At 43.1% G+C, this 11839-nt stretch overlaps 1 pseudogene; it reads left to right on the top strand.

Annotated features, from left to right (window-relative positions):
* The first annotated feature begins 5461 nt into the window (after positions 1-5461).
* Positions 5462-5870, top strand: LOC101278174 (mitochondrial intermembrane space import and assembly protein 40-like; annotated as a pseudogene).
* The last annotated feature ends 5969 nt before the right edge of the window (positions 5871-11839 follow it).

Raw genomic sequence — 11839 nt, 5'->3', positions numbered from 1 at the left:
ACATCATAAAGGGATGTTATAGAAAGTAATCCACCCACTGGTAAAAACGTCTTTTTATTAGAATTCTAACTAAATTCCTAGTTTCAGTGTATTTGTTGTTAACAGGTACCATAGCTAGTAAGTTGGAAAATATGTGGAGTAAAAAAATGAAAACACGGGAATTCCCTGGGGGCGCAGTGGTTATGAATCCACCTGCCAATGTAGGAGACACGGGGTCGAGCCCTGGTCCGGGAAGATCCCACGTGCCGCGGAGCAACTGAGTCTGTGCGCCACAACTACTGAGCCTGCGCTCTAGAGCCTGCGAGTCACAACTACTGAGCCCACGTGCCTAGAGCCCGTGCGCCGCAACAAGAGAAGCCACCGCAATGAGAAGCCTGCGCACCAAAACGAAGAGCAGCCCCCACTCACGGCAACTAGAGAAAGCCTGCGCACAGCAATGAAGACGCAATGCAGCCAAAAATAAATAAATAAATAAATTTATTTAAAAAAAAAAATGAAAACACGTGAGCATTCTTAACTTGTGGTCAAGGAAACATTTTCATGTTTACACTTTGCGGGTCAACAAGGTGTGGCTGGCAGAATTCTAAAGATGCCCCCAGGACTCCTGTCCTCCAGTTATTCAGTCAAATGCTAATTTAGATACTGCTGTGAAGGGACTTTTCAGATGGAGTTAAGGTAATTTATCAGTTAATCTTAAAATAGGGAGATTATCCCGGATGGTGGGTTTGGGCCCAGTGTAATCCCATGAGACCTTAAATGACAAAAAGGAAAGCAAAGGGTCAGAATGAGGATGTCCAGGGGGAGGTCAGAGAGATTCCAAGTGGGAGAGGGACACTTGCTGGCTTTCAGATGGAGGAAGGGGGCCGTGAGCTAAGGAGTGTAGAGGCTTCCAGAAGCTGACAGACGTCAGCGCTACAGCTGCAAAAAACGGCCTTCGGCCAACATCTGAGTGAGCCTGGAAACAGATCCATCTCTTAGCCTCCCTCCAAACAGGGAGGCTGACACCTTGATTCCTGCTCTGTGCAGCCTGGAACAGAAAAACAAGCTGAGCCCGCTGGGGCTTCTGCCCTACACACTGCGAGCCAATGTTATTTAAGTTCGTATGTATTTAAGTTTGTGGTGATTTGTTCAGACAAAGTGCACAAAAATATAACTATTTTGCTACCCTGTAAATAAAAGGAACCGATATGTGCAAAGAAAAAAAAAGAAAAGAAAAATGAAGAAAAAGAAAAGGAACTAAGAAAGTTACTTTTTTTTCCTGAGAACACACATCCACAGCCACACGGACTGGCAGCTTTTCTGTCGGGATTGGAGGAAACCAGGACCTGGGCTTAGTCCCAGCCTTGTATCGCTAAGCAAAAGGCAGGCGGCCCCAGGCTTCTATCCCAGGCCCTGGGAGGCTGCCACAATGGAATTAGTATGGTACTAAGTCTTAACACTCAAAATAAATTTGCATTTTATGAGGCTAAAAAGGTTTAGATTTTACACACACACACACACACACGCACGCACACGCACACACACGCACGCACACACACACCCTAAAAGAATAAACTGTTAAGGGTGTGGAAAAGACTTTAAGAAACTCTCCATGGATGATTTTGGGTAGTTGGTCAAATACAAAATCTAGGCACGTTCACGGAGTGCCGTTGTCTAGTGCATGACAGAGGTGAGGTCATTTAGGATGTGCCCGCTCTGCGATCTGGGGTGACCTACCTACCAGTTCTGTGCTTCAGAGTCCTCACTTGAAAGTTGGGGATCAGAGTACTACCTACATGAGGGCTGCTATGAGAAAAGACGTGAGTTGATAAACACGCAGTGCTTAGCACTGCGCCTGGCACACGCTGAGTGCTGCGTATGAGTTACCGTTACGGTTAACTTCCGAAAGGTTGAGAATTCAAATATGAAGAGTCAGTCTTTGTTCTGCCTGCACAAGCCTGCTGGGATGTGTGCCAAAAAGTGTAGGAAAAAGAGACAACAGCGAACTTTCAGAGTTGGGAAAATTCAGGAAAGTTTTCCTGGAGGAAGTGACGTTTAGCTAGACATTCCCAGGGTTCTCAAAGAAATGGAAGGATTGGGTGAGAAGAGCCTAAAACACAGACCTCCCAGCTTCCTAGAATCCGGCCTCGAGCCTACAAATTCTGATCTCACTTAACTTTTTTTGAGTGTGTGTGGTACGCGGGCCTCTCACTGCTGTGGCCTCTCCCGTTGCGGAGCACAGGCTCCGGACGCGCAGGCTCAGCGGCCATGGCTCATGGGCCCAGCCGCTCGGCGGCATGTGGCATCTTCGCAGACTGGGGCACGAACCCGTGTCCCCTGCATCGGCAGGCGGACTCCCAACCACTGCGCCACCAGGGAAGCCCCCTCTTAACTTTGAGCAGGCAATTAACAACAAAGCGTGATTTCTCAATAACCTACATCAGGGTACTGAAACAGGAGGGAAAGGGGTAGGGCACAACCTTTAGAAGAATGACATAGCTTGAGGACACGACATAAACTGATTAGAACCAAATGGGTCCAAGATGGCGGACAAGTCAACTTCCACTAGACTTTGAGCCTCAGTATACGCTCACTGCAACACATCAGCAAGTGAAATGACGCACCCACAGGCACCATGACAGTTCCAAGGCCGACCAGAAGGATCAAAAAGTGGGTGGTGGCCCAATTCCTGGAAATCCCCGCCCCTTCCAGAAAAAGCAGGAATACTCCTCCCCCTCATTAGCCTATGAAATTACCCAGCCCTATAAAAACTGACAACCTCCATACCCTGGTGCTGCCCTCCCCTTCTGAGATGGCCCACACTCTGTCTGTGGAGTGTGTTTCTCTCTAAATCCACTTCTTATCTATCACTTTGTTTCTCACTGAATTCTTTCTATGATGAGACATCGAGAACCTGAGTTTCATTAAGTTCTGAAACTAGGTGTGTGATCTCAGTTGGAAGACTGTGGGTTTTGGCCAGGTTTGAGTCTGGGCACATGGGTTCAAGTCCCAACCTGAGATGCACGGTTTCAGTACCAGTCCTAATGCTGACTCCTTATGGCGTTATTATTATTCCATGACAAATTAGAGCTTTAAGAGATCATTTAACATTTTCAGTCGTTTTTACAGCTCATTTTATTAGTCTAGGCAATTACCTGCACCTGTTTCAACAGTCAAATTGAATTTGTGCTTTACTAAATTAACTCACTTCTGAGTAAACTTTTAAAAATGCATATATTTTGAGAAGCAAACAGAAAAATTTTGGTGTGTGTCTTCTGTACCATAGAAGCTATTGTGGAAATGTGTGTCAGAATGTTGTCACTAATGCCTTAAATGTGCTATTTCCTTTTCCTCCTCTTCTGGCCCCGTGTGATGGATCTGGGTGGTAGGTTACTGTTTAATCCTCTTGTTCTTCTCTACACTGTGTCACAGACTCTGCCATTATTTAGTTCCTAATTTATCAGAGTTTTTTTTTTTTAAAAAACTGAAGTAATAGTTGACTTACAATGTTGTGTTAGTTTCAGGTGTACAGCAAAGTGATTCAGATCTTTTTCAGATTCTTTTCCATTATAGGTTATTACGAGATATTGACTATAGTTCCCTGTGCTATACAGTAGGTCTTTGTTGTTTATCTATTTTATATACAGTAGTGTATAGCTATTGTATTAATCCCAAACTCCTAATTTATCCCTCCCCTGCCCTTTCCCTTTATGGTAACCATACATTTGTTTTCTATGTCTGTTTGTTTTCAGAGTGTTTTTGGTTGGAACATTTTCCATCACCCACATCTTAGATCTCTCAATGACTAATTTATTTTTCATAATCCATGGGCTCTTCAGAAACCTAAAATCATATTTAACTGGCTTTAGCTGAGAGTCTGTTGACACAGACGGTCTCAAATCGAATTATACTTCAATTCCTTGATCCTCAGTATTCATACGAGATTAATAATAAGGACAAATAAAATTATAATGGTGAGATTTATGAGGCTAATGGATATTAATGTTTTTTAAACACAAATATATATTAGGAATATATATTAGAACAAAAGTGTCCTTGAGCCAGAACTTGTGTTGGAGATCTTTGAATACTCTGTTTTTCTGATAAGGCTAAGAGAATCCAAAAAAGAATCATGTTTTATTACCAAGGGGAATGAATGCTGTCAAATTATTATATTGATGATCCTAATTCAAAGTTTCAAAGTGGTTTTTAAGTCAAGTGGTAAGATACCAAGCACACACTCAGGCACTGTGTTAGAAAATCCTATCACGCAGTTCCAAAAGTAGTGTTTCCCATCTTCCCTTCATGATGTGCTAAAGCAGACTGACAGCATGGGGCCGGGCTCAAAGCCACAGATCTAGGAAATGTTGGGGAAAAACAGCACTACCGTTAAAATTGTGTGCAGAAAGTTTATATCCATTGCTGCCTCTTTAAAAGACATTTCCATCAATTACTGGTTTTATTGATTTTGGATTTTTCCCTTATAGTTTCTAAGGCTGATAAAAATATGATTGAACACCAAGAGAAACTGGAGTTCTAATTCTCATTCTATTTCTGTGCCATAATTAGTTTTTATTAATCTTTCTCTTCAAATCTGGGTTGCTGTGTGAATAACAAGCATGTCTTAATACATATGGGTTTTCATTCTATATTTTAAATAATACGGCTATAGTGTTGGGAAGGAGAAAACTGGCTGATAAACCTGAAAAAGTACAAAAGCTTCCTTCTATTCCTTTTTCTACATTCTTTAACTTTATTTTGTGATCATTAGTAGTTTGACACTGAAGTTAAGGAGAAAGTGATTACATATTTAGTCTTGCTCCTGAAATCATTGTTTATACTTAAAATATCTCTACCCGGATGATTTGCTGTTCTTTCTAAAGTGTCCCTTTTGGGGGGGACTTCCCTGGTGGCACAGTGGTTAGGAATCCACCTGCCAATGCAGGGGACACGGGTTCGAGCCCTGGTCAGGGAAGATCCCACATGCCATGGAGCAACTAAGCCCGTGAGCCACAACTACTGAGCCCACGAGCTACAACTACTGAAGCCCGCGCACCTAGAGCTCGTGCTCCACAACAAGAGAAGCCACCGCAGTGAGAAGCCCGCGCACCGCAACGAAGAGTAGACCCTGCTCGCCGCAACTAGAGAAAGCCCACATGCAGCAACGAAGACCCAACACAGCCAAAAAATAAATAAATAAAGTGTCCCTTTTTTCTTGCCACTAATGCAACCAAGAAGGAATCACTTTAATTGAAAAATTGTAAACTGGCCTCTAAGTACTACACCAGGCATTCAAAGAGATACCATTTATCTGTAGTATTTTTTTAAGTGGGATTTGCTGTTCCAAACAGTCTTGTTACCAGGACACGACTTGAGTCTGGTCTCTCATTATCAGTTATTCAACATCAGCCTTGAACAGATGGGACCGACGGCGTGAGGCCGCCGCCGCAATCGCCGCGAGGTCGGAGCGCCGGGCTGCACCATGGCCTACTGCCGGCACGAAGGGAAGGATAGAATCACATTGGTGACCAGAGAAGACCGTGTAACTCCAAGCAACGCGGAGCTGGTGGCCGACGACCCCAATGATCCGTACGAGGAGCACGGACCGATCCTACCCAACCTAGACGACATCAACTGCAACTGCCCGTGCCTGGGGGGGGGGTGGTGGTGGTGGCCGGAGGCCCGTGTGGGGAACAGTTCAAGGAGGCCTTCTCCCGCTTCCATTGCAGCACAGAGGATGTCAAGTGGTCGGACTGTGTAGACCAATCCGGGCCATGCAGGAGTGCATGCAGAAGTACCCGGACCTCTATCCCCAGGAGGAGGAGGACCGATTAGAGGAAACGGCTGTCTCGGAGGCCATCGCAACCAAAGAAGAGGAGAGGTCCAGCTAATGAGGGCCCTGGGCTCTGGGCTCCAGCCTCCTTCAGAGAGATTGAACCCCTCCAAGAAAGTGTCTCTCCCTCTGTTGTTCTGTGCACTGTAATGTACAAAATAACTTATTGAGCTGATCAGGGGTCTTGGCCCCTTGACATATACACTGAAACATGGGTTGTATGTGTGTCTCACCTGAACCTATCAGCGAATGTAGCTGCCACTTTTGAATTCTCTTCTCAGATTGTCCTGAATTTTGCCACTTTGAAATAATGTGCTGAATAATCTCAGAAACCAAAAATCGTTACCTGGGAGTATCTTGTGAGTGAGCGGACTTATTCTGATTCATTGCACCCCTTTTAGTAGATTTTATACCCAGTTGGAAAGAGAAATCGAAACAAAACATCTTCCTTTAGAAATGCTGGAGGGGGGCCATTCCTTGTAGAAGAGGCGGGATGATCAGACCTGGAGTATTTGACGAAGCCCTCTGCTTCATTTCTGATATATTTTGGTTTCCAGTTGCATTGAGCTCCAGGTTTTCTATATTTGGAAAACAGAGCTTTGGACCCTCTGAGTGACTCCCTTTGTAAGTGAAGAGAAAGGCTGTTTTTTCCTGTTCTTTTTATTACAAAAGCCCTGCTTTGCGGTCTGTGTTCACACTGGCTCTGTCTCAGCCTGTTCAGATGCAATGTTCTTGAGAGGTGGGTGCCTAATCATTACCAAAGTAGCACCCGAGAGAGGAAACCGTGTCAATTAAAAGGAAAACATGATTTAAAAAAACGCCAAAGAAACAGATGGGACCACACATCCTACCCCAGAGGCACGCTCATTCTGGTCTAGTTCATCACCAAAACCCAGCTCAAGTGCAGCTGTCAAGGGCATTTATTCCCCAAATGCTGGTAAACTAGAAACGTCAGACAGTGAAATTTGAAGATCACACACTAAGTGTTCAGTAACCACACAGACACACACAAGCGGAGAGCGTTAGGGCTGTTTTGCTGGTTCCAGAGGTGAAGCAACTAAAGCCGTTGTTAAACTATTGATAGAAGGAATTCCACTATGGCTGCCGCGAAGCCAAAATTGTAAATGCTTTAAAGGTTCAACTTTGCCAGGGAAAGAAAGTGACGCAGGTGGGCAGATACACCGTGCAGGCATCCAGCCCCCTGATGCAGTCTCTCCTTGATCTCCCCGTGGGGAATTCAGCCCCTGCCCTGGAAAGGTTCACAGTCTAGTGTGAGGAAGGCGGACACATAAAGAGATGATTGTTATGGGACTGAAATAAGAAAGCATTTCTCCTTCCCTGGAAAGAGTGGCCTGGGGGCCAGAAACAAAGCTTTTCCCTTCTCTCTCAGGGCTGACCTCCAATGCAGATGACTTAGCTGATAGTCATAACTAGAAAAAGCAGACTGAGCTAGAATTTCAAAACTACACCTGAACCATTACCACTCACCCATTCAACTGAGCTACAGTGCAAATACTATCGCGAGAATTAAGATGTGTATTGAGTGTGTGTGTGTTCATGTTGCTTAATTCACTATTATCTTTCTAACACCAGGCATATAGGAATTTCTTATTTTCATTTTTATGGCAGCAGAAGAGAGAAAGAAAAATTGTTTTAGAAGCACTTTTAGAAGACAATATGCCGAACTATTTCCTAAGGCATGGTATTCGAACCGGCAGCTGGGCTAATGCGATGCTGAATTCCGAACTAGTTTCCCTTTTAAGACCCCATTTAAATCATAGTTTGGAGTGGCAGGAAGTACAGCTTGAAAGTTGACGTCAACTTAAGTAGCAGTGGGTAGGTGAGTTATCTTGCCCACCTAGGGTGTGTAGAACATATTTAAAATACTCTACAATATATATTTATTATCATAAATGCTTCTGCCAGTTCAAGAATTGGCTAAAGACTGGCCTCTTCCTGGAAGCTTTATTCACGAATGTTCCCACTCCTGGCCCACATGCGTATGATCCCATTCCAGTACTTTGCATTTCCCTCTTTCCACTCTACCTGGGCTGGTGGTTTCGGTGTGTTTACTTAGGACTGTGATGCTTGACTAGATCAGAACTTCTTGAAAACCAGGTCAGCTTCCATGTCCTTCGGTTTACTCAGTAGCACAAAGGGTTGCCTGCTAATTAATTCTAATTTTTAAGAATCCTAATTTTTAAAAAGATTCTTAGTTTACCTTTTTCCTGAGAAAACTGCTTTTTTTTTTTTTTTGGATGAGCATACGCTGACTTGTCCCTAATTTTCAGGTAACAGGTAATGGCACAATTCTAAATAATGAAGTACTGTATTCTCTTGGACCCAGGACCAAAGCTTTGAATAAAACCAGTTGTAATTTCCAACCCAGTATGAGCTGCATAAAGAGAATTGGAGGGACTTCCCTGGTGGTCCAGTGGTTAAGAATCCACCTTCCAACAGAGGGGACGTGGGTTCAATCCCTGGTCGGGGAACTAAGATCCCACATGCCGCGGGGAAACTAAACTCATGCGCGGCAGAGAGAAGCCCGCTTCGAAGACTCAGTGCGGCCAAAAAAAAAGACAGAGAGAGAGAATTGGAGAAATTGGCTTGTGATTCAGTGAAATGAGCATCAAAAAAGATAAGTGTCTCAGAGAATAAAGTCCTTCAACACCTGGATTTGACAAAACTAGTTGACAAAAATTCAAATGAGTTGGGTATAGAGTTGCTATCATGAAAAAATATGATACCTAATAGGGTTTTTTTTTTTCACTTAACATTTCTTTTCAGAGCAGTTTTGCTCTTACAGCAAAATTGAGAAGAAGGCACAACGGTTTCCCATATAACCCTTGCCCCAGTACGTGTATTATCTTGTAGGATTTTTGCCTTTTGTATTTTAGGTACTTTCAGAAATAAGCTAGGCAGAATCTTGTAAAAGTGGGAGAAAAAAACCCCAACAACTTTACAAATGTCAAAACCTTCAGAGATTTAAAATAGTGCTGAGTGTGGTTATGGGAGAGGGTTCACTGTAATCTATACTGAAACCAGGCCAATGTCCTTATTTATAACCTATGGCTGCTGGAATAACATTCTTTGTTAGCACTAGAATTTCCCTGAGTGCTTTATGTAGGAAAAGTGACGCTTGTAGTCATCTTCTGATTTAATTGCTTCTTCATACTTTTTTTTGGGAGAAAAGCTTATTTTTTAAGAAATGAGGAGCCTCTATAGAAAATTGCATTTCCCAAGAAAGCAATTTATTAACCCAATAAACTTAAGTCTTTGGAAACAAATCAAGTTGGATTTCTATAATAACCAATAGAAGCAGGACTCCACATACCTGCAAAATATAAATTAGGATAAAACGTGGCTCAGAGTTAAATGTGAGAGAGTGAATAAACCAACGGACAATGGCCAGGACAATGGATCTCTGACCCACAGTCTCTGCAGCAAGTGGCCCAGAAAGGTCAGAACTTGGTCAGTGACCGCCAGCTTTCCTAGTTTTGTCAATCCCACCTCCATTTCAACTCAGGGCCAAACACAGAAAGGTACATATGCTCCCCAAACCCATCCCATGAGCTACCCTCTCTGGTTAGCTCGATGCCACGTCCCTCAGGCCAACAACTTCCAATCAGGGCGTTCCTGAAGCCTTGACTTTTTACAACATAAAGCTTTCCCACTTCCCTGCTGCCTGCCAAACACAAGTGATGGTGGCTGACTCCCATTGCTATTACAAGCTCTGAATAAATAGCATCCCTTTGTTCTCATCTGGGTAGCCTTTGTGCATTTCCCCAAGTGGAAAATGTGTAGTAGAACTCCAAGTTTTTGAAAATAAGCTGAAAGAATTCTCAGTGGTGTTGGAAAATGTAGTCATGTGCTCTCTTCATCACTGAAATGCTAAGAGCTTATTAGGCTAATTACATGGCTTTTGCCTATAGTCAATCAACCAACAAGTATTTACCGAGATTTGAGACTCTGCTCTGCCCCGTTCCGTGGTGGGGAAGTTATTGAAATTGTACATTAGGGCAAGCGGGTATTAAAGATCCTTCACCCGTCAACTTTGTGTTCAGTACGTGCCACAGTCAAGACTCAAGCATCCGTTATTCCCGGAATTAACTCGTGGTTTTGCTGTTTAGTAGCTCTGTGACCTTGGGCACATCACTTTGTTTTCAGATCTCAGAATATTTATCTTTATAATAAATATCTACCGTATAGGATTGCTGTTATATTAAATTAAATAACTCAGCTAAAATGCCTCGTAATTTGCTCATAGTAATTACTGTATGCTATGTGATAACTCATTATATTACATGCTCACTATTTTAAAATGCAGGAGCTGAATAAAGCATACTTTCCATCCTTGGGGAAATTATCTATTGGAAAGGAAATGATGATTTACAGGAAGTTTATACGGAGTGGTTCAAGAACTTTGTGAGACAATGCATAATTAATTTATTATGTATACAGTGTTGAATTGGGTGGGTGGCACAGTATTTAAGTGCTTTGAGGGTTGGTTGATGGGAAATGGAAGTGGGCTGGAGTGGTTTGGAAAGAACGTTTGGAAGAGGAGGCAGAGAGTGTGGATCTTGACTGGCGAGACTGGGAGAGGTGGAGGGAAGATCTCCACCTATCTACAATTAAAGCTCCACCTACTTCCCACTCCTGGATTCCCAGTAGACCTCGTGAATCTGTGAAGAGCTTGGCTTTCTGGGAAGGGAGAATTTTTATCAACAAACTGTGGGAATTAAGGATAGCTGGATAGGAAGGGCAGATTACGGATGGTGGTCTTAAGAATCAGACACGTCAATGTGTTTAGATTTAGATATCTTAAGAAAGTGAACGCTACTCTCAAGTGGTATTTCAGGGAGTTTGATTTAGCTGTAGGTGGGTTAGCAGAAGGGGCAGGGAGCCTAAAGTTAGTAGGAAAGTATCAAACTGTGAGATGATGCCAGCCTGGGTTAGGTGGTTATGGTAGAAGTGGAGAGAGAAACTTTTTGGAGGAAGAATATCTAGGACTTGGCAAGTGAATGGTTACGGGGAATTAAATAACAGTAATAATTACTACTTATTAGCACTTGTATGTGGGACATATTATATAAAAGAAATATCCTTTACATAAGTATCTGGCAAAAACACGGAGATTGGAACTTTCTTGAGAAATGTAGGCGTTCGAACTCTATGGGTGTGCATGGTATGACCTTTACAATTTATAAACAAATGGATGCACTCACTTTATGCATGATTATTTATGAATAAGAATAATATTAATCTTTAACAACTCACGTAGTAGGTTACTAATACAGAGCCTGCCGTGAAATGTGAAATTAAAAACACTGTGGGCGTGGACATTGCATTTCCCTGAGAGCCTTTCACTGCCCACTGGTTGGTCCTTCGCAACCAGCCAGTTGCCCCCAAACGTCCTACTTTGAGAAATTCTGCTCTGGGTCATGTAATCATTTCTCCTCTCAGCCTGGTTGACCAGAAGGTAGTGGGTATAAACCAAGCTGTTTTCTTGTTACTGAGTATTTCTGTTGAGTCCTTCCTCTGTTAGTTTCCATTGTTCTGTGGCAGCTTACTGGTGCACTTTCAAATTGGCTTACTAACCCCATGGCTTGGTTAAAAAAGCAGGCAATGTTTTCAAGAGCCCCTCTTTTCTATCTTTAAGAATGAGAACCTAATTGTAATACTTTGGACTCTTAATATGCATCAGGCCCTGATGTTCTATTTACTTTATCTCATTTAACCCTCACAGTAGTGCTGCAAGCGCGACTTTTATGCTCCTGGTATCACCAAGGAGTAAACCAAAGGGGAAATTGGTTAAAATAACTTGGTCAGTGGCATGTAACCAACAGGAGGTAGACTCAGGGTAGGAGCCCAGGTTGATCTGACTTCAAAGCCCAGTTGCTCAGCACTGTACTTCCTCTTAAAGAAGATGTAAAACTGGAGATGACTCCAAGTTCAACATGAGAATGGTAAGGCTGCTGCCAGGGCGAGGTAACCCAAGGAAGAGAAATGGCCAGAGACGAAATGGGA

This window comes from Orcinus orca, chromosome 17 (genome assembly GCF_937001465.1).
Source record: "Orcinus orca chromosome 17, mOrcOrc1.1, whole genome shotgun sequence".
Classification (NCBI taxonomy): Eukaryota; Metazoa; Chordata; class Mammalia; order Artiodactyla; family Delphinidae; genus Orcinus; species Orcinus orca.
Note: the sequence above shows the minus strand (reverse complement) of the source record. Positions and strands in the feature narration are given on the sequence as shown.